Source organism: Lathyrus oleraceus, chromosome 3, assembly GCF_024323335.1.
Source record: "Lathyrus oleraceus cultivar Zhongwan6 chromosome 3, CAAS_Psat_ZW6_1.0, whole genome shotgun sequence".
NCBI classification, from domain to species: domain Eukaryota; kingdom Viridiplantae; phylum Streptophyta; class Magnoliopsida; order Fabales; family Fabaceae; genus Lathyrus; species Lathyrus oleraceus.
Genome location: NC_066581.1, coordinates 464,938,988 through 464,961,487, shown reverse-complemented (window position 1 = coordinate 464,961,487; position 22,500 = coordinate 464,938,988). Strand labels below are relative to the sequence as shown.

The window sequence follows — 22,500 nt, the reverse complement described above, 5'->3', positions numbered from 1 at the left end:
CACTTAAGGGCTATTTTAACTTTCAACTTAAGTTTTCCCGCACTTCAATTCTGTTGGGTAAGATCGAAAGCCGTCCAACGTCTATTTAAACTTAATTATTTTTAACTATTTCAAAAACAGCGAAAGCGCTTTGTTTAGTTCATTAGGAGATTTTAACATTAAGAAGAAAAGAGATTTTAAAACTATTTTCGGACGCGTTTATAAGTTTAGAGTCTGGTTCGTAAGAACCTCTTTTGGTTAAGATATCCAGGTTATAATACTTTTCAACTTAGTCAAGATACAATATTTCTTAAAAATAGGTTTACTACTCTAACGCAACGCGCGCCTTTTTACAAGTGACAATAAGAGGGTTTGATTAGGGAGTACAACTCGGTTCTGAATACGCGAAAGTGACAGTTCCCGTTAAATTAGTTCTTTTCAAAGTAGAAAACATTGCCCATAAGTAGCTCTATTAGCAAGTACTTGGATTATCAATCAATTACGTGAATTACATTCGACCCTGTCTTTATTAATTAAATTTATTTAAATACTTTACTTTTCATTGCACACTCTAAAAAACACGTATTTTGATTTCCTTTGATAAACACCATAACAATAGACAACGATAGATTGACACTTGGTCTCTGTGGATTCGACAATCTTTTATATTACTCTGACGCGTTCGTATACTTGCGAAACACCGCATCAATCCTCTCTTGATGTACTGTTGGCTAAGGCCCTACTCTTTGAACTTATCTGTATGATGGTTTTCCGTATTGCGTCTCGGTCTCAGAAGTTTATCCACGATCCAGTCTTCTTATTGTTCATCTGGTGTGATACTGGAATCAAGGGGTAGAATACCCTTTGGAGTTAATAAAAATGTCATTGCATTTACATATTCATTTGCATGTCTTGCATAACAGGTACCGCTGCAGTGTTCTCATATTATTTAGTGTTCCACTAGCAGGATAGCTGATTCAGGCATTCACCGGTACGGTACAAGAAGAAATCAGCAGAGAGCAATGGAGGGCCTACAAGCAGAACTCGCCGAGATGAGAATCCGCATGAACCAATTCATGGATGTGGTTCAGGGGGTGGCTCAAGGACAACAAGAGATCAGACAGATGATATAGAGGAATCCCGCCACTACTCAACCAAAGACGGTAATTGATCCTCCAGTTGGAGAAGTTAACGGACCCAGTGGACCGGGGCCTGTCCCGATCCCATGTGCTAACCCTGATCAACCACCCATTCATGATGATCAGGAGGATCAGTTCACTTTGATGCAGGAGGACTTTGGCATGGGCCATGGCATGGACCCCAACGTTCAAGAGATTCTAGGAGAGGCTGAAGGCTGTAGAGGGGCAGAATGCTTTAGGGGTAGACGTTGCCGACTTGGGGCTGGTCCCAGGTGTGAGGGTGCCACCTAAATTCAGAGTCCCAGTGTTTGACAAGTACAATGGCAACTCTTGCCCAAAGACTCATGTGCAAGCCTACTTCCGCAAGATGGTTACATACTCTAATGATGAAAAGCTGCTTATGTACTTCTTTCCGAACAGCCTAGCTGGGGCATGTTAGGGACCAATTAGTACTACTTTTTATATCATCTTATTGGTCCCTTTTACCAAGTTTTGATGTAATTACACACTTTTATTCTCATTAATTTGTATAAATGCAATTAGGTTTAATTTATTTTGTTTTGAATAGTTATTTCACATATTTGTTAGTTTTGTAGAATTTTTGGATGAGAGAGCTTTTGGAATGCAACATCATAATTTGGAAGAGGTGTTGAATGCAATGTGGAGGCCCAATTTTGGAAGAATACCACTTGGAAGATTCTTGGTTGAAGTTTGCAAAGCAAGGAAGCTGAGATAGTCTCAGTTCGCGCCGCGAAGGCTGCGAATCCAGCAAGCTGATTCTGGTCAAAAGTGCTGCTTTCAAGGCCAGCTGGTTTTGCCATTTTGGTGTCTGCCTTGGGGAGCTTTTCTGCCTTAGATGGGAAATGATCAAATGAGGAAATGTCAACCCTTTTTAGAAATTTAGAATGGAAATTGATATGATTCTAACATTATTCTATTATTCTAACATTCATTATTATTCAGACATTGAGATATATTTTGTAAGGGAGAAAACATAGTTTTTCTTCCATTGCATTTTACTTTCAAAATGATGATGAGAAGCTAAACTCCATTTTGTCAAGATTGGAGGTAGTAGCTATTCTCATTTGTTTATGTATTCCATTTGATATGTATATATATGATAAAAGATTGTTGATGTATTGAATATTGTTTTATCCCTAAGTTGAAAATCTGATTTGAGTAGTTGTTGAAAGAGATTATTTAAGTCTTGACATAAAATAGATTTTCAAGTAGTGAATAAGTTGTAGAGATAGATTTATTCATTACTCTTCTTTGGTATCAATCATTAAAGATTGCTATATTGATAGTTAGGTGGAGAGATCGTCTAAGGATCAATATAGTGATTATCACAATATCATTTAGACATAAATGACATTGAGAGGATACTTGAACATCATCAATAAAATTAAATCTATATATAGTTATCACAAGGAATCATAAGCATTTGGAATAGTGAACTCCAATCTTGCCAAGCTTTTACATTTGATTAAAACCATTTTACTGTTTTTAGTGACATTTACTCACAAGATAACTTTCCAAACAAAACAACTTTGTTACTTTCTAAACTTATAACAATTTGGATTATAGAACGGCGGTAATAACAACCAATCTCTTTGGATACGATATAAAAATATTTGCCGAAGATATACTTTTCAACAAATTGGCACCATTGCCGGGGATTGGTGTTCGATATTACAAGCATTGTAATAATTCATTGTTTTAAGTTTTGTTACTTTTATTATTATCCCTTTTGTGTTTCACTTGGTTTGTTAGTTTTGTAGATTCTAGTGCATGCGAGAAAAAGCTACTGAGGAGCATTTCCAATTCGATCCCGAAATTGAAAGAACACTTCGGAAGCTCAATAGCAAAACACGAAGAAGAAGGAAACTAGCCAAAGAGAGGAACCGAAGAGAAGAAGCATCTACTTCCACACTTGTTCAAATCGAAGAAGTGGTTGTAGAAGCTTGTGACGGAAACATGGCGGATGACAATCGTACCGAAATGTCTGCTAATAGTCCAAGAAGAAATGCTTAATTTGCCCGTGGAGGAAGAAATACAGAGATGAAGACCGAAATCCTCCAACTTCTCTATGCAAATCCATTCACCGGAATGGACCATGAAGATCCGTATACCCATCTCATCAAATTCTATGAGATTGCGGGTTCTACGGGAATTGATGAAACGGGTGAAGAGGCGTTATTCAAAAGGATGTTCCCACACTCCTTAGTTGGAAAGGCAAAGGAGTGGTATCTTGATCAAGCACCGAGAGTGATGACGGATTGGAATTTGTTAGAAGAAAAGTTCTTAGAAAGATATTTCCCTCAATCCCGATTCATGGAAGCCAAAACGGCTATTGCGGTATTCACTCAAGGAAGCAACGAGTCTTTGAATGAGGCTTGGGAAAGATTCAAGTCAATGTTGAGAAAATGCAAGGGTCATGGTTTTGATGAGCTCACTCAAATCCATATTTTTCTAAATGGGCTCCAACCAACTCACAAGACACTTTTGGATTCTACCGCGGGTGGCTCTCTTATGTCAAAGAATGCGGAGGAAGCTAAAGTCATTATCGACCGGATGTCACTCAATGATCGCCAAAGTCAACATGACCGTAGCCCTTCACAACGTAAACCGGGAGTTCTTGAGTTGAATACCAATGACGCCATTCTTGCTCAAAACAAGCTACTCTCTCAACAAGTGGAGTTGCTCACTCAACAAATGGCCAAGCTTCCACAGCAAATGAAAGAAATTCAAGGGTCTCAAGTTCGACATCAAGTAGCATGTTGCAAATTATGTCAAGGGGATCACCCTACTGGTTTTTGTCCTCCACTAGAAGAAGTGAGTTATGTGAACAATCAAAATCAGGGCTATCAAAGACAACCTCCTAATAATCAAGGTTATCAACCAAGAAACAATCAAGGCTATCAACCATCAAGGTTCAACAATCAAAATTTTCAGCAACAAAGTCCCTATCAACACCCAAACTCTCAAGGCCAACAGTCGCAAGGAGGAAATTCCAAGCTAGAGGACACTCTTCAACAATTCATGCAAGCCTCCATGGCAAATCAGAAGAGTAACGAAGCAGGAATTAAGAATCTGGAAAATCAAGTAGGCCAACTTGCGAAGCAACTGTCGGAACAAAACGCAGGATCTTCCTTTTCCGCTAACACTCAAACCAATCCAAAGGAGCATTGTAAAGCAATTGTCACGAGGAGCGGTAAAGAGTTGACAAGTGAAAAGAGTGAGGAAATTACAGTAGAGAATGATGAGGATGAGTTGCTGGAAAAAGAGAACATGGTTGGTGGAAGGGAGAAAGTGGCTGGAACTCTTCAGTTCGCGCCGCGATCCCCCTTCGCGCCGCAAAAAGAGCAGGTTTTGCCAGCAAAAGAACAACCTGAATTGGAGGTGAAAAAGGATGCTGAACCAAGAAAGAAGAAGAAAGGAGAGAAAGGTGTGAGCGTCATTCCAACCCAACATCTACCTTATCCACATGCTCCATCGAAGAAGGACAATGCTAGGCATTACTCACGATTCATGGACATATTCAGACAACTTCAAATCAATATTCCATTTGCCGACGCATTAGAACAAATGCCACGGTACGCAAAGTTCATGAAGGACATCCTTACAAAGAAAAGGAGACACGTGGAAGACGAAACCATCTTACTTGATGCACGTTGTAGTGCCATCATTCAAAAGACTCTCCCAAGGAAGGAATCCGATCCGGGCCGAGTCGTCTTATCGGTGACCATTGGAAGTACATACATTGGTAATGGTTTGATTGACTTGGGGTCTAGCATCAATTTAATCCCCCTCTCCATTGTTAAAAGATTGGGAAATGTTGAGATCAAATCGACAAGGATGACTTTATAACTAGTCGACAAGTCTACCACTTCACCATATGGAATTGCTCAAGACATGTTAGTGAAAGTGGACAAATTCTTGTTTCCGGTAGATTTCGTGATAGTAGAGATGGATGAGGATCGTGATGTTCCTCTAATTCTTGGAAGACCATTCATGAAAACAGCCCGGATGATGATTGACATAGATGATGGACTAATGAAGGTGAGAGTGCAAGACGAAGAGGTGACCTTTAATCTTTTTGAAGCTATGAAGCATCCAAATGACAAGCATGATTCTTTCCGAATTGATGCAATCGAAGAGGAAGTAGTGGAGGTCGCAAACCAAGTTCATATTTCTAATCCTCTAGAAAGATCTCTTATCGGAGCCTACAATGTGTTGACCGAAAATGAAGAAAAAGAGATTGAAGCAATGTTGCATGAGTTAGAATCTTGTGGCGAGCTTACTTATCAAGAAGAAACAAAGGAAGACTTGGATGCAACGAAGAAAACGGAAGAACCAAAATTAGAGTTGAAAATGCTTCCTTCACACTTGAAGTATGTGTTCCTTGGTGACGAATGTACTAAACCGGTGATTATAAGCAACACCTTGTCCACAAAAGAGGAATACAAATTGATTCAAGTGCTGAAAAAGAATGAAGGTGCAATAGGGTGGGTGTTATCCGACTTGAAGGGTATTAGTCCGGCCTATTGTATGCATAAGATCATGATGGAGGAGAATTTCAAACCCGTTGCACAACATCAAAGGCGTCTAAATCCATCGATGAAAGAGGTAGTTCGGAAAGAAGTTGTCAAACTCTTGGAAGCCGAAATAATTTATCCTATATGCGATAGTGCATGGGTGAGTCCGGTGCAAGTAGTTCCCAAGAAAGGTGGCATGACGGTTATCAAGAATGATAAAAATGAGTTGATTCCGACAAGAACGGTAACCGGGTGGAGGATGTGTATTGACTATCGAAGGTTGAACCAAGCTACAAGGAAAGATCACTTCCCACTACCTTTGATGGACCAAATGTTGGAGAGGTTAGCCGGCAAAAATTTCTACTGTTTCTTGGACGGGTATTCGGGGTACAACCAAATTTCGGTCAACCCGGCGGATCATGAGAAGACAGCTTTTACATGTCCTTTTGGCATATTTGCTTACCGAAGAATGCCTTTTGGGTTATGTAATGCACCAACCATATTTCAACGGTGTATGCAAGCTATATTCTCGGACTTAATAGAAGAGTGCATCGAGGTGTTCATGGATGATTTCTCCGTGTATGGATCATCTTTTGATTTGTGCTTAAAACATCTTGATGTGGTTTTGGGAAGATGCGTGGAGACCAACTTAGTGCTCAATTGGGAAAAATGCAATTTCATGGTCACCGAAGGTGTTGTACTCGGTCACAAGATCTCCTCCAAAGGATTAGAGGTTGAAAAAGCTAAGGTGGAAGTTATCGAGAAACTACCACCTCCAACAAATATAAAAGGAATAAGGAGCTTTCTCGGACATGTCGGTTTCTACCGGAGATTCATCAAAGATTTTTCAAAGATAGCAAATCCATTGAGCAACTTGCTCAACAAAGGTACGCATTTTCTTTTCGATGAGTCATGCCTCAAAGCTTTCCTTGATTTAAAAGAAAAGTTAGTCACCGCACCCATAATCGTGGCACCAAATTGGAAACTTGATTTTGAACTTATGTGTGACGCAAGCGATTATGCGGTTGGTGCGGTGTTGGGTCAAAGAAGAGATAAAGTTTTTCATGCTATTCACTATGCTAGTAAAGTGTTAAATGAAGCACAAGTCAATTATGCAACAACTGAAAAAGAATTACTAGCCATAGTGTACGCATTGGAAAAGTTTAGAGCTTACTTGATTGGGTCAAAAGTTGTAGTCTACACTGACCACTCGGCGATAAAATATTTGCTAACCAAACCGGATTCCAAACAAAGACTAATTCGCTGGATTCTCTTACTGCAAGAGTTTGATTTGGAAATCCGGGATAAAAAAGGTTCCGAAAATTTGGTTGCGGATCATTTGTCTCGTTTGGTCAATGTAGACATCACCAACAAAGAAGAGGAAGTGAAAGAAGAATTTCCGGATGAAAAACTGTATGCGATTCAAGTGAGGCCTTGGTTTGCTGATTTTGCTAATTACAAAGCAACCGGTTTAACACCGGAAGACCTCACTTGCAATCAAAGAAGGAAATTCTTGGCGGATGCAAGATATTATGTTTGGGATGATCCGTATCTGTTTAAAGTGGGTGTAGATATTATTTTGAGAAGGTGTGTAACAAGTGAGGAGTCAAGAGAGATCCTTTGGCATTGTCACAACTCTCCGTATGGAGGTCACTATAGCGGTTTGAGAACAGCCACTAAAGTGCTCCAATCGGGCTTTTATTGGCCATCTTTATTTAAAGATGCACATGAACATGCGAAGAGTTGTGATACATGCCAACGGAGTGGAGGAATAGGAAAACGGGACGAAATGCCTCTAACCAACATGCTAGAAGTAGAAGTTTTTGATTGTTGGGGTATTGATTTCGTTGACCCATTCCCCTCTTCTTTCTCAAATGAGTACATACTAGTGGCCATTAACTATGTCTCGAAGTGGGTAGAAGCAATTGCTTCACCTAAGGCCGATGCCAAAACAGTGATTAAATTTTTAAAGAAAAACATATTTTCACGTTTTGGTGTGCCGAGGGTGTTGATAAGTGATGGAGGCTCACACTTTTGCAATACACCTCTAGAAAAAGTTTTGCAACATTATGGTGTAAAGCACAAGGTGACCACTCCCTACCACCCACAAGAGAATGGTCAAACGGAGGTTTCGAACTGAGAAGTCAAGAGGATTCTTGAGAAAACAGTCTTGAATTCAAGAAAAGATTGGTCCTTGAAACTGGATGAAGCTTTGTGGGCGTATCGTACCGCCTACAAAGCACCTATTGGGTGTCATACCCCGATTTTGATCCTGAATTTTTATGAGGATTGGTTTTGATCCAAAGTCATGGTGTTGTGACTGTGGATACATCTATGGTCTGGGTCATCTGAACAACCAAGTTTCTTGTGTTTCTAGCCACTTGCCAGTCAAGTTATTGGTTCATGGACACTTTCAAATCCTAACCTTATGGTCTTATTTCATGGTTTTGTTCATACACATTATCAGTCAAGTTATTTTCTTTTCAAGAGTCAAACATTCAAGTTATGATTAAATCAATTGTGAAACCAAGTTCAAATCATTTTTAATCCATTTCATGTCATTTTCAGCCATTACATTTGTTTCTACATAAGAAAATACAAGTCTTGACATTTTTGACCAATCGTTGACTTTGGTCCACAGTTGACTTTTTGGTCAATTTTGACCAAAGTCAACCCAAAATTCCATCATAACCATTGATTCGATGTCCACTTACAAAGAAATCACAAGGAAAATACAATTTTGACCATTTGCCCTTGATCATCCAAACTTGGTTTAGCCTCTTGATGTAATGATTCATCCAATCTTCATGCTTGATTGTGTTTTTCTCTTGGTTTCTTCCATTGCACGTAATGCATTTTGTGCACCATGTCATTTTGGCCTTTCGGAACCATTGACCATTGGCCTTGGTTGCCCCTAATCAATGTCCAAGGAGTTCTCTAACAGTACAACCATTTTCATCCATGAAGCATGCCAAGACATGGTTCGAACTAGCTATGCATACGAGGTAAACCAACACCCTGCCAAAGAAAATAACAACAACAAAATGCAACAAGAAGCTCAAAAAAAAACACCCAAATAGCAGTTGCTACTCCGAGTGCACCAACAGATATCTTCTTGTTCTTCCATAAGAAAACATCAGCACAAATCTGCAACCTTTCTAGATTTCCAAACACAAAGCAATAACATTCAAGGGTTGTTCATATTCCTGTCAGAGGTCTGCATAATCCATTACTACAATTGTTCCATGTTACATCAAGAATCTAAATTTTGTGTATTCTTATTACATACAATAAGCATAACATACATAACCAGCCTTTTGAAAACCAACAAGATTTTAAAACAGCAATGCCAAAGGTGGAGGAAACAGAGTTTAAAAATGGAAGCCAAGTTGGTTTCTCGCCGTCACAGTATCAACAAAGGAGTGCCTTGCCTGGTCAGAACAATCCAAATGTTCCTGCTGAAGTAAGTTCTGGTCAAGTGTTTATTGCAGGTGTTAATTCTGGCCAACCACAACAATTCAGAGGGTTTTCAGGCAGCATGCAGCAGCCTGCCCCGACAATGCAGTCACAGCAGGGTGGTTCTGATTTATTTTATCAACATGTTCCTAACCTTCAAAACCAGTTGAGCCCGGGAATGATGCATGGGCATCCTTCTAATGCACCTCCTTCTAGCGCACATCCTGCTGCCCGAGATGGGACATGAGGACAACGTACACAGTAGAGCTGGAAATGGCTATTATCACAATTTCAACCAAGAGATGCTTCTCGACAAAGTGAATTGGTTACTGGAACACCTCCATAAGCAGAACCCTGCGACAAGCTCCATTAGGATTAAAATCATGAAATCGTACAAAATCTCATAAGTCATTATCAAACTAAAGTGTCAAACCTTTGTACGGTCCCCATCGTGCTCAACAAGTCAGAAGTTCTAATACAGAATCTTTCAACCTATTACACTCAACATACCTGACACTGTTGGAATAACTATGCCGAGTGAATTTGGGCTACTGATTATCTTCTTAAAGCCACTGCACATCCAAACATCATTTATGTTCAGGTTGGAGATGCTAAAAAGGACCATGCTTGTTGGGAGAGACCAGAGGACATGGACACTCCAAGAAGTGTTTTTTAAGGTTGACGCTGACACACCTAGCTCTGAGGTTGCTGCGGAAACTGCTGCAGCATTAGCAGCGGCTTCTCTTGTTTTCAGAAGAAGTGATCCAACATATTCCAAGATTTTAGTTATCAGGATGAGTTGTTGTGGGGTGCTGCTTGGCTCCACAAGACCACCAAGAAATCCTTCTGTAATACCTGCACAGAATTTGTCAGCACCAACAAGTGTTTCCCTTTCATTTCCAGTTCCCTTAAGGCAACCAACACCAACAAAACAGTTACCAAGGCTGAAATCCTGCAAGGGGCATTGGCCATGTATCCTGCAGCATCCATGTTCATCGTCAAATACCAAGCATACAGTGATCACAAAGAGTATACTAACAGTTCACTACTAACACCAATTAACAAAGATAACATGCCATGAGTATGGTTCGGTGATTGTGCTCAATACCTGCAGTACACACAACACGTTGCCAAGCCAGTTGCCTTGTTGTGCCTTGCTGCAATGCCAGACCTGCACAAGCTCAAAACCAGAAACAAGAACAAATCAGCGCATAAATTATGCAGGCTTAGTGCAAACACATATCCTATCCATCCACACCACGAGATGTTCCTTTCATGGGAATGGCAACTGGATCACCTGTTTATAATAGAAACTCAAGTCAGAATCCACATGAGCTTGGCAATTTACATGGTAGATCTGGTGGACATGATAATGTGGTTAAGCTATTGGCCTCAGAACCGGTAGAGTCCAGTCATGCTCCTGATACCGTTGGACCTTACAAGGTTTTTCTTAAGCAACACAACAAGTGGGATGGAAAAATGAACCAACAAACTGGGATGACTCATTAACAACGAATGCATCATTTGTCAATGTGAGGGACCAACCGGCAATGTCTGTCCAGGAGAATGATCATATTAGGAACATGGAAATGGATTTAAGGAAGAAAAGTGTTCATGGCAAAGAAGTTTCTTCTCAAACATCGGGAAATCAAGGATCTACTTTTATCAAAAATGCCAAATCACCTGAAAGCACAGGAAGCTTTAATGATTTTGATCATATTGCAGCAAGGAAAATGGATGGTGTAGCTTCTAATACACTGGAATCTTCCTCAAGGTTACCTGCTACAGAAATTCACTGCAGTAAAAAACACAAGTTAATTAGCCAAGGCAGTTAATTCAAGAGTTCCCAATTTGGCATCCAGACAAAAAACGAAGAGAAGGCATGAGTGCAGTTTACCGGTTCTGATTTAGCATCAAGTAAGGCCAATCCTGACTGAGCACATCAAAAGGGATTTGGCAGAGACCTCTTTTGATCTCCAAACCCTAAAATGCTTGGAGGATAAATAGAGAGAAAGAGGAATCAGAAGATCAGTGAGACGAAAATCGGTGGCTACAATTCAAAAAGAAAAACCCTAAAAGATCAAGAAGAAGAGAAGGTAGAACAAGAAATAACAAAGCAGAACGAAGATACTTACTCTGGATACACTTTTCCGTCGGCGTATCTCCAAAATCGTAAGGCAGTGGTAAAATCTTCTCTCTTTCATTTCTTTTTTCAAACCTCCAAGAAGGTCGAAAATCCATTTTTGCTTTATTGATTTCTTGGTTTTTGATTTGTTTGCGTTGTCGGTACCCTGTTTGCCGATTCAAGCGAATCTTTGAGTTACAGCTCGCCCCCTTTTTAGACCCTAAAGTTTTTTGTCTGTGTTTAAAACTTTTTTTAGTTTGAGAGCTCTCGATACCGGTTATTTTGCGTTGGTTTTATGGGGATCTAGTTGGGTCTGATTGTTGTAGGTTTCATTTGCTGAGTGTCGATCTGTATTCCTCGATTTGTGTTAGATGATGCAAGGTTAGATTCGTGGGGAACCTGCATTTATTTTCTTTTAGATGTAGAAGGCATAGTGAGAGGATGAAGGCATGGAAAGAGTTTTGTTTTCTAGTAACTTTGAGGTTTCCGTTTTCTTTTTTAGAGGTTGGGAATCGGTGTTGAAGTTTGGGTTTTGGAGGAAGGAGTTGAATACATTGCATTTCCTTTGGTTTCATCAACCTTCCCTGTATTGAGCCTTTGAATATTGGGAGAAGAAAGTGTGTTTTGGAATTGGCACCATATCACTATTGCTATTGATGATCGTTCTTTTCCCTTGCTACCCCTCCATTTACCCGAGTTTGGAACTTAAGATTCATGGGCTTAGTCAATCCCGGTCCAGTGGCCCATGCTTGGACCTTTTGCTTGTTTCTTTTTCTCTTTGAGGGGTTTCGGTTAGTTTAGGGGTGCTTGTTGGTCATAGTTTCACAACTGGTAGCTTGTGGCCGGGTGGAGATGAAGTTAGTTCATCTCTCCTTATGTAGTGGGTTCGATACCCATATATAGCATTTCTTTTCTTTAGCATTCATTTTTTTCATGTTTATGTTGTATTATAATTATAGTTTCATTTGTTAATAATGCAAACTTGTTTTCTTTTAACTTCATCATTCATTCAAAACCATTTTAAAATTATAAAAATCATATTCCCTCGATTTAATATCGAGCCCTTTTTTTTTCACACCCTCGTAAGTCGATTGCTTTTTAAGCATCGCCGTCAACCTCACATAGCTTACTCTTGGGCTTCCTTACAATGAGACATGTCCCTTGCACTGACACTCATACATTGTTTAATGCTTCATTATTTCATTCTTCAATCATTTGATTCGATTATATACTTGTTCATATCTTAATTGTTTGATTAATTGTGGCCTACTTGTATGGTGTATGAGGCATGTATTATTATTGTTTGTTTGCCATGAACAACCCCCATTCATAACAAATGTATCCCTCTCCCATGAAATGTATAAAATTTACTCTTTCATTCTTTATTCACCTGTTAATACAAGAATTAAAATGAACATTCGATAACCATTTCAAAACAAGATCAAAACCTCGATCCAACGTCGAGTAATCATTTTTCAAAACCTAACAGAACCAGCACGTATTCATCCACCCTTTTGTAAGTCGATTGCTTTATGCATCGCCATCAACCTTGTAAGTCGATTGCTTTATGCATCGCCATCAACCTTGTAAGTCGATTGCTTCGTGCATCGCCATCTACCTTTATCCCTGACACTTCTCCTTGCTCCATTCGTCGATTCTCGATCCGATTAGGTAGCACCCATTAGGTAGAACCCTTTGTATGATAACATAGGTAGGATTCCCATATCCTTTTGCATGCTAACATTAGGTAGATATTCCCATTTGTAAATCCTAACACTTAAGTACACATTGCATGACAACTCTAGGGCAGAGCTTCCCCATTTCTTTTAGACCTTTTCGAGCGTCTCCGATCTCGTGGCATGTAGTCCGTTCTATTGCAAAGAGGTAACTGCCTAAGACTCGATTCAGCGAGCTGCGACACCTACTGCTAGGACGTGAACACATTGCCCACTCTCTTTTGACACAACTGGTGTCCTCCTTTGTAAGTCCATGTTCAGATGGCAACCCCTATGTAGGGGAACTACATCGCCCTGATCCTTGTTCCAGACGAGGTATGTAGGCAGGTGGTCGTGCGAGACCTCTCCGGGCACTTTTCCCTTTTTTGTGTGTGTTTGTCTGACAGTTGCTAGGCTCGAGTTCCCGACTCCTTAGCGATTTGTTGTTTGTTTGTGCTTGTTGTGTGCTTGGAAGCTGATGTAAGTCCATCGAGTGGCATTCGGGTTCCAGTGTGGGTTTGTTGGGTTCGGATGCTGATGTAAGTCCAGTGATTGGCAGTCGGGCTCCACGTTTGCCCTTTTGTGTGTGTTTTGGTTCGGATGCTGATGTAAGTCCAGTGATTGGCAGTCGGGCTCCACGTTTGCCCTTTTGTGTGTGTTTTGGTTCGGATGTTGATGTAAGTCCAGTGATTGGCAGTCGGGCTCCATGTTTGCCACCTTTTTGTGTGTAGGTGTCTTGTTTTGTTTGGCGTGCGTGAGCCGAACTACGTCAACTCTGATTCTCATGTTCAGATGAGATACGTAGGCACAAGATGCGATGTCTTGCCGAGTTTGACTAACGACTAACAACTAATCCTTGTTTTCTTTCGCCCTTGTTGCGATCCTTTCTCTCGCCCTCGTTGCGATCGAGACTTTCCCCTTCTCTTGCCCTAGTTGCAATCGAGACTCTTATTCCCGTAGTTAGTTTGAACTACGTTTTGCTCTGATTCTCATTCCCGATGAGATACGTAGGCATAAGACACGATGTCTTAGCAAGCACACTTATCCTTAACCCCTAGGTAGCCGAGCTACGAAGACTCTGATTCTCATTCCAGATGAGATACGTATGCAGTGGATGCGACATCCGTGCGAGTCATTTTTCTTTGACCCCTTCTTTTAGTAAATAGTACATTAGATAAACGCACACCCTTTAGACAAGAAACAAACAAGAGTGGATCCCGTAGAGTACTACGGATGCGTAGGGGTGCTAATACCTTCCCTTCGCATAATCGACTCCCGAACCCAAGATTTGGTTGCGAGACCTTGTCTTTTCCTTTCCTTTCTCCAGGTTTACTTCGAGCGTTTCCTTTCCCTTCTTTGGGATAAATAACGCATGGTGGCGACTCTTCTGTCATTTCTTTCTCGCCGTTTTTTTTTTTCGCAGACCGTATTTTTTCGGGTTGCGACATTGGGCTAACTCCGTTTCAAATGGTGTATGGGAAGACTTGTCATCTTCTAGTCGAAATGGAGCATAGGGCATTATGGGCTCTCAAATTCTTGAACTTCGACTCCACTTTAGCTGGGGAAAGAAGAAAAGGGCAACTCCATGAATTGGAGGAATCAAGGAACAACGCTTACCATTCGAATAAACTTTACAAGGAAAAGGTAAAGGCATACCATGATGGAAAGGTCCGTCATAAGGAGTTTCATGTTGGACAAATGGTATTGCTTTTCAACTCAAGGTTGAAGTTATTCCTGGGTAAGCTGAAGTCAAAGTGGTCAGGACCGTTCGTTGTTAAAGAGGTGCGCAACTATGGGGCCATTATGATCGAGGATCCAAAGTCACAAGAGAGCTGGACTGTAAATGGCCAAAGACTCAAAGTCTACCATAGTGGCGACATAAATTGGGATGTGTGTGTCATTTCTCTATCTGGACTGGGCTAATCATTGGACCGTCGAGCTCTAAACGACGTTAAACAAAGCGCTTGTTGGGAGGCAACCCAACGTTGTAAGTCTGCATTTTACATTTTTTTTTCAATTCTTCTATGTTGATTTTCTGCTGTGTTAAATTTTGTGAAATTGGGTTCTGTTTTCTGCCGTTCTCCCCGCGACCATCGTTCGCCCCACGACCATCGTTCACCCCGCGAACTGAATGCAAAGCTTCAGTTCGCGCCGCGAACAGTGCGTGGTAGAACCACTTAAGTTCTGTTTAGGTTATTTTTTCCTGTTCATTCCAATTCATTTTCAAAATAACAAGTTTCCCTCGTTTTCACTCCCACTCCCAAAAATTCCCAAAACTAAAAATCTTCCTTTCCCAACTCCCTAATCTTCATTTGCTAACAAGAATCAAGTGCTTCAATAAGGTATGTTATGCTTTTCATATCCTCTTCTCCATTTCCTTTTGGGTTCACATTTAGGTATGGTTAGGGATTGGAAAAAAAATTTGAAAATCATAATCCCAATCCCTCTGGTGCTGCTATTGAGCAATATTTGGCCAAGGAGCCACACAACCACAATCCCTCTGGATGTAGGGTGTTTGCTGTACTACATTATGATCGGAAAATCTGTGGATGTAGGAAGAGAATTTCTGGTGCTGCTATTGAGCAATATTCGGCCAAGGATCCACACAACCACAATCCCTCTGGATGTAGGGTGTTTGCTGTACTACATTATGATCGGAAAATCTGTGGATGTAGCATCAATCATAGCGGGAGAAATGAGGAAGATGGCTATAAGTGGAACCAAATTTGGTGGTAAAGGAGGTGTGCTTGCATACCCGGGGCTGATCATGGGACTTTGCCGTCGGGCGAATGTTGTCATTCCGGATGAAGTACACTTCTCTATCACTAGTGTGATTAGCGATGCCTATCTGAATAGGTTCTGCCAAAGCCAAATGGATAGAACTGAAGGAGCTGGAACTTCGTCATCCAGACCCAGACCCCGACCCCGCACTACTCCAGTCTTTGACCAGATGGCGTTTGCCAATTATTGTTGCGAGAGCTTTGGGGCCTCTAGGAGGTCTCAATCATTTATCTTCGATGCTATGCAGCAACAATTCCAGAACACGTTCCTTGCACCCGAAGCCCACACATTTCCTTCTCAGGCGGAATATGTGGCTTATGCTAATTGGCCTGAGGGCAGGCCAGATTTTATGGGGGGTGCAGGAGGTGGTGCAAACCCTAATGATGAGATGGAGGACGTCCTTGGAGCTGTTGGTGGTGGCCAAGAGGAGGAGGATTGAGGAGCTGGTGAATTTGAGGAGTTTGTTGTCATTTTGAGTTTTCTTTGTATTATTTTTGTTTTGGAAAATTTTTGATGTACTTTTGGGTGGCTCTAGTTCACCAAAAATTTGTTTTTTGTTAGTTGTTTTGATAATTGCATGAATACTATTTGAGATTTAAGTGTGTTACAATCAAATTGGTTTACCAACATTTTTTGTTTAATTGTTCTTACTCTTAAGTCAAGCTTAAAGCAACAGAGGAATGTTCGCAAAGAAAGAAGCATAGGACACTTCGAGTGGTGATGATAAGAATTAGTGTCGGTATTTCAAGGTACACTTTATCGCTTTCTAGACTTAACATGAGTAGTTTGATGGTATGTGCAAATTCCATATCATAAATTCATTGCAGTATATGTCATTTTTGAATCAAAATAGGACTTAACCAATTGTGAGGAAGCTTTCCATTGTACACTAAAATGCGGGAAACCGAGCATTATTTCAACTCATTCTTATCATGCTAAATCATACATCAATCCATTTTTGTGTGAAAATTTTGAAAATGATAGAGGCATTGTTTGTGAGAAAAACCACTTGACCAAAAAGTTTGAATCAACTAACCTTGTGAGGAATAATCCTTAGTTAAACCCCTTTGAGCTTATTTTAGGATTCATTTGATTGATCATTGTAAAATCAATTGAACATGTTGGAATAAATGAATCCTAATTTCTTTCGTATCAATTGAAACCTCAAACCGAGTTGTTTGCAAATTTTACCTTTTGCTTATTTCTAAGTAGGGAGCATTATTGAATAAATTTGATTTTGGAATCTAAAGTTGGGGAGAGTAAAGTGAAGAGTTGATTAGAAACTTGGAAAAGTGAGTTTTATGAAAGGGTGAAAATATGAAAAGAAACAAGAAAAAGAAATCACCCTTGAAACCATAGAGCAAAGAAAAAAGAAAAGAAAGAAAAAAGCAAAGAAAATGCTCATGGTTGTGTGGATGTAAAAAGAAAAAGAAAAAAAGATAGGGATCAAAGAAAGGGAAATTGTGTAGAGTTGAATGTTTGGGAATGCTCCCTTAGAATAGGCAACTTTGTTGAATTCTCTTAATCATATCCTTTCTTGTAACCTAAGCCACATTACAACCTTTGAAAGACCTCTTGATTCTCATTTTTCACATGATTTGGTATTTGTAGTGATAACCGCATGATTTGAGTTGTTGTTGATCTAATTGCTTGGATGAGTTAAAGTAATCATTCATGTTATTCATCATTATTATGATGTGTGTGTAAGTTTGATTCAATTTTGACATATATGGCTTTGAATTCCTTGGAATGATTTTTGCACTCAACCATTTCTCTTATTCATGATTTGTCTAGAATTGAGATAGGTGGATTGAGAAATTGCCAAACACTTTTGAACCATTTGAATATCCTTGGTAAATCTTTGTTCAATCTTTTGTGTCATTGCTTTGGTTGTGAGGGTGGAAACTTTTGCTTAGGGACAAACAAAATGCTAAGTTGGGGAGAGTTGTTAGGGACCAATTAGTACTACTTTTTATATCATTTTATTGGTCCCTTTTACCAAGTTTTGATGTAATTACATACTTTTATTCTCATTAATTTGTATAAATGCAATTAGGTTTAATTTATTTTGTTTTGAATAGTTATTTCACATATTTGTTAGTTTTGTAGAATTTTTGGATGAGAGAGCTTTTGGAATGCAACATCATAATTTGGAAGAGGTGTTGAACGCAATGTGGAGCCCCAATTTTGGAAGAATACCACTTGGAAGATTCTTGGTTGAAGCTTGCAAAGCAAGGAAGCTGAGATAGTCTAAGTTCGCGCCGCGAACCACCGTCGCGCCGCGAAGGCTGCGAATCCAGCAAGCTGATTCTGGTCAAAAGTGTTGTTTTCAAGGCCAGCTGGTTTTGCCATTTTGGTGTCTGCCTTGGGGGAGCTTTTCTGCCTTAGATGGGAAATGATCAAATGAGGAAATGTCAACCCTTTTTAGAAATTCAGAATGGAAATTGATATGATTCTAACATTATTCTATTATTCTAACATTCATTATTATTCAGACATTGAGATATATTTTGTAAGGGAGAAAACATAGTTTTTCTTCCATTGCATTTTACTTTCAAAATGATGATGAGGAGCTAAACTCCATTTTGTCAAGATTGGAGGTAGCAGATATTCTCATTTGTTTATGTATTCCATTTGATATATATATATATATATATATATATATATATATATATATATATATATATATATATATATATATATATATATATATATATATATATATATATATATATATATATATATATATATATATATATATATATATATATATATATATATATATGATAAAAGATTGTTGATGTATTGAATACTGTTTTTGCCCTAAGTTGAAAATCAGATTTGAGTAGTTGTTGAAAGAGATTATTTAAGTCTTGACATAAAATAGATTTTCAAGTAGTGAATAAGTTGTAGAGATAGATTTATTCATTACTCTTCTTTGGTATCAATCATTAAAGATTGCTATATTGATAGTTAGGTGGAGAGATCGTCTAAGGATCAATATAGTGATTATCACAATATCATTTAGACATAAATGACATCGAAAGGATACTTGAACATCATCAATAAACTTAAATCTATATATAGTCATCACAAGGAATCATAAGCATTTGGAATAGTGAACTCCAATCTTGCCAAGCTTTTACACTTGATTAAAACCATTTTACTGTTTTTATGACATTTACTCACAAGATAACTTTCCAAACAAAACAACTTTGTTACTTTCTAAACTTATAACAATTTGGATTATAGAACGGCGGTAATAACAACCAATCTCTGTGGATACGATATAAAAATATTCGCCGAAGATATACTTTTCAACAGGGCATCCCTGGAATGGTACATGAGGCTGGACAGAGCCCACATCCGTTGCTGGAGAGATTTGGCTGAGGCGTTCGTAAAGCAGTATCAGTACAACGCAGACATGGCGTCTAACAGAATTCAACTTCAGAATCTATCTCTCAAAAGCAATGAGTGCTTCAAAGAATACGCTCAGCGCTGGAGAGAGTCAGCTTCCCGTGTTCAGCCTTCAATGTTGGAGAAGGAAATGGCCAACATGTTCATGAACACTCTTCCTGGGTCTTACTTGGAGCGTCTGGTGGGTTGCAATGCCTCCAACTTTGCTGATGTAGTCTCTACCGGTGAGAGGGTGGAGAACTACTTGAACACGTGCAAGATCCAGAATGGAGTTGGATCATCAGGGATGAAGAAGCCGTTTATCGGAGGACAGAAGCGGAGAGAGGGGGATGTGAATTCGTTGTTGTAGCGGTGTATTCGTCGCTTTATGATTTATTGATTAAATCAAAAGCAAAGCATACAATGAATCGAGTCGCCACTGCACTTTTATTTATCCAAAGGACTGGCTAAAAAGCGAACAAAAGCCTAAGAAGTTTTACACATAGAAAACTAATGAAAAGATCAGAGAGTCTGGGTAAGGGGTAAATTACGCAATGGGAAGGTGTTAGGCACCCAAAACGTCCTAGGTACTCCTAGGGAGCCCTTTTCACACTTGTTGTACTAAATTGTTATTTGTTATGAAATATTTATTGTGCAAACATGAATGAGATGGTGAGGAAAGAATGTACAATTTTTATTATTTTTGTGTTTGAACGGATGAACCCGTTGCCTACGTACCTTCCATCAAAGGTAAGGATCAAAACGCCGTAGTTCGGCTAAAAGATTTCCAAAAGTTAGTGGATTCAATTTTAAACACAAGCCTTAAGGTCTTACGTTATCCACGGGAGAAAACTCAACCTTATACAAACAACAAGTCCACCATGTGAGAAAAGCTTCAACTTGCTAGTGAGGGGTTAACCCTATAATAAGAAAGGAAGACTTACAATTCAATCAACTAAGGACGAATAGGTGAGATTAACATCAACCAACTAGGATAAATCAAACCTATGGCTAATGTATGAAAACTTAACAAGAATGGACAAAGCCACAAAATAATTGAATGGGTGAAGTTAATTGATTATGATTATTCACAAAAGGAGGGTCAAAGTATGATTAAGATTGATTCAAAAGAAGTATTATGATATGGAGTTTGAAAAGTCAAGGACTTAGGGTCCAGGTTTCTAATTTGAAAGCATGAAAATGTTTGCACAATATTTATCTCAAGTTTTGAACGTAATGTGTGAAAAGGTTTAGGACAAGGAGGGATGAATGGATGAAGATGGAGTATAAAACTTCCTAGAAGGTTCACCTCTTGAAATCATATAGAATATGACTCAAGTGTGTCCTTTGGAATAGGTAATGAGCAATAATAAACAAGCAAAGCAAAGGAAGAAAGTCAACAAAAGCGGATACCGGATGCCAATCACTGGACTTATACCAATCTCCTAAAACAAAACTGGATATTAGAGGCCACTTTATGGACTTATACCAATCTCCTCAACAAAGAAATAAAAGGTGGATACCGGATGCCAATCTATCTGGACTTATACCAATCTCCAACAAAGCAAAACAAGACATGGATGTCAGATGCCAATCTATCTGGGCTTACTCTAACCTCCAACATATTGATCATAGGAAAACAAATTCCAAATTACACAGACTTACAATTGCATCCTCACATACAACAAACAAATGCATCAAGCAAAGAGAAGATGAGTGGCCAATGAAATGGTCTTATACTCACTTCCATATCATAGGAACAATGGCCAATGAATGGTCTTACAATTGTCCTCAATGGGCAAACAACAAAGATATGTCACAAAGACAAATGAAATGATCATGCACTAATGGGCAATTAATGATGATAAATGCACAAAGCATGCAAGCAGACATGTACAAATGAACTAAGTAATCAATCAACCAAAGTCATTCAGCACACTCTATAACCAAACAATTAGGCTCATACAAAGGGTGGGCATTGAAGCCAACTGGAATAAGGTTACTGGTGCTCTTAACCTTGACATTGAGAGCCAAGGTGAAGCAGATGAAAGGATATGAGGGGTGTGCCTCATGCTCTTATCCCTGGTCCGGGAGAGCTTCAAATGATAGAAGGTGTGGGAGTTCAGAAAGTAGGAACTCTCTCCACAGATTATTGACTCGATTGATTTTGGGCTTTTACTCACTATGCATCAACACATGTGGTGTGAGCAAGGTGAGTGACACACAGAATAGTAGGAGATAGGTTACATATCTCTTGTGTTCTACCAATTGCCTTATTCAAAGGACTTTTCCTGCTTGGGACAAAAGTAAACAAGCACAAACATTGCCTCTTAAGGAGGACTTCAGACAGTTGCCTGGCCAAGTAACAGGCCAGGTCTTCCAGACTACATGAGGACAAGAGATTCTACCTCAATGCAAATGCTATCAAGCAAAGCAATGCAAGTTCTCAAAGAACTATTAGCAACTAATGGTACCTGAAAGCAATCAAATAAAATCAGTATACAACTCAAATTCAAAACCAATATAAGATAAGGATCTACAGTCAACACAATTAATTCCATGTGCAAAGCACAAAGCTCAAAGCATATGAGCTAAGCATCCTACAAAACAAACAAGTTAGTTCATGACAATCAATTAAACTCAATTAACTTGCATTAATTTCCTTAAAGCATTTGCTTCTTAACCTGAAAAGCAAACTCAAACATGAGAAACAAGACCACTAGGACAAGCCTAAGGTCAAAAGGAGACAAAAAAAATCAAAACAGCAAGTGAAAGCTATCCAAAATCAAGTTCAAACAATTAAGAAACAAACCCAAGTGGATTCACATTCATATCATTCATCATTATCATTTCACAAACAAATTAGGTCAAAGCATGTCATATAGAACCTCAAAGAAGTCAACAGAAAGACTCCACTCAAATCCAGTCACAAACATTTCAATAAATCCTCAAATAATTCATGATCAAACATCATCCATAACATGATAAGCATACCAAATTTCAGCTCATTTGGATCAAGGGAAGTAGGTCAATGAAAATCAGAAAGTCAAAGCAAGTTCAAGCAAACTCATACAAAGCATCAAAACATGCACCAACTTCAATTAATCATAAAACAGAAACAAAACATGATAAATGAATGGGACCAAAGCCATGATACACTTCAAGATGTCTACATTACTCATGCCAAATTTCACATCCATCCAATTAATAACCAGAATTTCACAAACCAAATACAAACATGTATAACAAAAAATCAACAAATGACCAAACAGGGGAGAAAATTCCAATCAAATAGGAAATGCAATCAATAATTCCAGAAATATTCACATGTATTCTCAACATCCATAAGTATATTCATGCAAAAATCCAGA

General features: G+C 39.1%; 1 long non-coding RNA gene across 1 annotated transcript; it reads right to left on the bottom strand.

Moving 5' to 3' along the window:
• Positions 1 to 10,213: 10,213 nt before the first annotated feature.
• On the bottom strand, positions 10,214 to 10,949 carry LOC127129389 (uncharacterized). The gene is made up of 3 exons (XR_007806328.1): positions 10,796 to 10,949; positions 10,410 to 10,666; positions 10,214 to 10,283 (listed from the first exon to the last, which is right to left on the bottom strand). It is a non-coding gene; the product is annotated as an uncharacterized LOC127129389 (long non-coding RNA).
• Between the last annotated feature and the right edge of the window lie 11,551 nt (positions 10,950 to 22,500).